The following is a 4,304-nucleotide window of genomic DNA, read 5'->3' as shown; positions in this document are numbered from 1 at the left end:
CTCTCTTTGGCCACCTCTTCTATTTCTTTTGGGAAACATAAACCTCAAACATCAAACCATTTACTTCTAGAGAGAGTCTGCATGGGGTCTTATTTTCATACCTTCACTGTTCGGGGATCTCTCTCATGACATTGTTGCTTTAAGAAGTGGAGACCTTTCTCACTCTAGGGGCAATAGAGGAAGTTTGGCTTCAATAGAGAGGAAATGGTTTTTATTCCAATGATTTCCTAATTCCAAATGGGAGGCGAAGGTAGTGCTCCAATCTGGATTTGAGGAGACTCATAGCTTTCATTCACAGCTTCAAATTCAGAATGGTAAACCTTTTTTGCACCCATACTTCTATTATTAGATCTATGGGACTGGTTTGTGGTTCTTGATCTGCAAGATGCTTACTTCTTTGTTTCTGTCACATGAAGTACCTGAGGTTTCAGGTAGAACGTACCAAGTTCTGTCTTTTGAACTGTTGACAGCATCAAGAGTTTTCATCAAATGACTTGTGGTGGTGGCGGCTTATCTCAGAAAACAGGAAATAGTGTACCCATACCTTGAGTGGCTGATCTGTGGCAAGTCACCTCAGCAGGTGAAGAATTCTATTAATCAAATTCTCCATCTTTTTCCTTGAGCCTGGGCCTAAGAAATTAACAAAGAAAAATCATTGATTCCAACACAGAGAATAGAGCCAGAGTTTCTGCCCCGGGGCAGATTAGAATCCTCAACCACCCTTATTAACCACATATTTTGGTGAGAACTTGCCTGAGTCTCCTAGGACATATGGTTTCCTGCATATTCATCATGTAGCATGCCAGAGTTCACTTATGATGCACGCAGGACTGGCTGAACCTGTACCTTACTCACCATACCTATCAAATAGGCATCCTTTAGACCAGTGTTTCCGAACCAGTGTGCCAGAGCACACTGGTGTGCCGTCAGACACGAACAGGTGTGCCATGGAATTTAGAAAAAAATTGCTTGTGATGAGAAAAGAAATTCTTCTTCGAGTGATTGCTCACGTGTTTCCACAATAGCTGTGCATGCTCGCCACGTGCACCAGTGCCAGAAGTTTTTCCCCTAGCAGTACCCGTAGGGGAGAGCCCCTTGCGACACCTGGAGTGGCACCTCTATGGTGCGGTAAAAGGGGTGCTGCGCGCTCCTCCCACCCTCAGTTCCTTCTTGCTGCCAGTGAAGGTGCATCAGAACTGCTCTGGTCCAGCTTGTCTGCAGCTTTCCTCTTGTTCTCTTGTTCGTTCATAGTTAGTAGTACCTGTAGTTAAAGTGGTTTAGATTAGTGTGAGTTTAGTTTAATGCACCAGGGTCGGGGCATGCCCCATGCCCAGGGCTTTAAGTTGTGCGACACTTGCAGGCAGCTGATACCAGTGAGTGACCCGCATGCAGACTGTTTTCACTGTCTGGGGGAAACCCATATCAGCGATTACTGCAAGATTTGCAGATCTTTCAAGCCTCGGACCAAGAAAGAAAGGGACATTTGGCTCCAAGCCATTCTGATGGAGTCGGTGTTGACCCCAACTCCGGTGCACCACTCCAAGTTGGCACCAGGTACCGCGGTGTCAGTGCGCGGCGACCCTTCAGTGCCTTCTACCAGTCAGCACCGCTCCCCGTCCACGGGGCACGCCAAGAAGGCTAAGAAGAGGTTTTCTCTGCCGAAGCACCGGAGCCAAACCGGGGGAGAGACGAGACCCACGTTGGGCAGCTCTCGGTCCCTGTTGGCCTCCAGGCCTCTGACTCAGGTTGAGTGAAGTAGCCTGGCCCATTCAGCGCAGGCTTCCCTGGATGTCTGGGTGCCCTCCACACTGGAGGCCCTACAAGTGGTCTGGGACGTTATGTCTTTGCCGGTACCAAGGGCACCACCACCATTGGCTCCCCGGCCCAGAGGCAAGCCACCGCTTGGATCACCGCAGTTCCCTCCTGGTCGGTACCATTTGCAGTCGAGGGAATGTTCTCAATGCCGTTCACTGCTCAGCGACCATCCTGTGCATAGTCCATGCCAGTCACCGTCGACCCCCACCAGGTTGTCTGGCTGGGTTCCAACTGACAGGGGTTCCAGGCGCTGCTCCGCCTCAAGGGACCATAGACTTTGCCAAGGGAGTGAGCCCTGTCGAGACTGAGACAGACGGCGCCAGAGGTCCTCTTCTCTGAGAGGCTACCATAGCCCATCTCGATATGGGCATCAACACTGATCCCATTTGTTGTCTTGCTCCAGGACCCCACCTCAGCACTGCTCCCGCAGTCCTGGGTGTTGATCGCCGGCATCTCACCTTCGCGGATCCGCTCACCGGAGCCGATTACAGAGCAGCTGCTACTGGTGGTACTGTTCCTCTATGTTGGGATCACGGTCTCATGATCGGCACCATTCCCGATGCCACTGCTCCTCCCGGTCGCAGGACAGTGGCAGGTCGTATGCCAGCCCGGCCTCCCTTCGTAGTCGTCAGTCGATGGGACAGACTAGTCAGGCTGAACTCCTTGCCTGGCACTGTGGTACCAATGGGCCCTGTGGCCTCCGACGCAGCCCCCGGTGGGGGCTTGCTCAGTGGCCAGAGCCTCGGAAAGACTGTCGGCCTCCCTTTCCCAGCCTTCCAGAAAGAAGTCGGTGGGGTGTGCATCTTTGGTTCTTCGCCCCGAGGGCGGTCCAAGTGATGGGACCTCTGGTACCAGTGGGTATGCAGAGTACCGCGCCCGCATCCTCATCCTCCACTGATGAGACGATTACGGCCCCTCCTCCCTCTGTTCCACAGGAGGACTCTAAAGCCCACTAGGAACTATTGAAAAGGGTGGCATCAAGCCTCATCCTTCAGGCCAAGGAGGTGGAGGAACCCTCAGACTCCCTCTTCAATGTCCTATTGGCCTCGGTACTGGGCAGGGTGGCCCCCCCACTCCATGAAGGGGTGGCAAAAATTTCAAACACCTTGTGGCAAACCCCGGCTTTCTTGCCCTCCATCTCTAGGAGGGCAGAACTGAAGTACTTTGTGCTCGCCAAGGGGCATGAATACCTGTACACCCACCCTGCCCCCAACTCCCTGGTGGTCGAGTCAGTCAACCACACAGAGAGGCAGGGCCAACTGGCCCCCACTCTGAAAAATAAAGACTCAATAAGGCTGGACTTATTTAGGAGGAAGGTTTATTCGTCCTCGAATTTCCAGTTAAGGGTCGCGAACCATTAGGCTGTGCTGGGTCGGTATGAGTTCAATTTGGGGGGCTCTCTACCCAAATTCAAGGACTCCCTCCAGGAGCATGACAAGAAGGAGTTCAAAGCTCCGGTGGAGGAGGGTACAGCGGCTGCCAGGGCAACCCTGCAGGCGGCGTCGAATGCTGTGGATACAGCTGCAAAGTCTATGGCCTCCGCGCTGTCCATGAGGAGGGCATCGTGGCTCCTGCTGTTTGGGCTGTCCAGTGAGGCGCAGAACTCCTTGCAGGACCTCCCGTTCAATAGCAAGGCCCAGTTTGTGGAACAGATGGATGTGAAATTGCACAGCCTGAAAGATTCCCACAGTACGCTTAAGACACTTGGCCTCTATGTGTCAGCTCCGGCCAGGACCAAGTTTAAGCCTCAGCAGGCTCCCACCAAGGCCACCCACTCTAAATGCGAGCACCCTGATAAAAAGTCACGTGACTATAAGAAACACTTGCAGAGGCAGTCGTGATCTGCCCCCCAGCCTGAGTCCTCCAAGGGTAAACAGGCAGGGAAATGTCAGTTTTGATGGGATGCCTGGAAGCGACCTACCAGTTTATACCAGGGATCCACCCACAATAAACCAGTTGTGTGCTTTTCTCCCAGAGTGGTCGTGGCTGACTTTGAACCGTTGGGTCCTCAACTCCGTCTCCCGGGACTACACCCTCCAGTTTACCTGTACCCCGCCCGAACACTCTCTACCCCCGTCCCTTCTGGGGGACCCTTCTCATGAGGCCCTGCTCGAGCAGGAGGTGGGGCAGCTCCTTGGCCTAGGAGCGGTGGAGGTGGTGCCAGCGGAGTTCAAACTCAAGGGGTTCTACTCCCGCTGTTTCCTTATCCCGAAGGCCAAACAGGGGCTCAGGCCCATCCTGGACCTGCGAGGTCTGAATCACTACATGGTAAAGCTCAAGTTTCGCATGGTCTCTTTGGCCTCCATCATCCCCTCCCTGGATCCCGGGGACTGGTACGCCGCCCTCGATCTGCAGGACGTGTACTTCCACATTCATATATTCGAGGGGCATAGGCGCTTCCTCTGTTTCACGGTTGGGCAGGAGCACTACCAGTTTACTATCCTCCCGTTTTGGCCTGTCCACTGCTTCCAGGATATTCACAAAGTGCA

Source organism: Lepidochelys kempii, chromosome 6 (genome assembly GCF_965140265.1).
Source record: "Lepidochelys kempii isolate rLepKem1 chromosome 6, rLepKem1.hap2, whole genome shotgun sequence".
Classification (NCBI taxonomy): Eukaryota; Metazoa; Chordata; order Testudines; family Cheloniidae; genus Lepidochelys; species Lepidochelys kempii.
Note: the sequence above shows the minus strand (reverse complement) of the source record.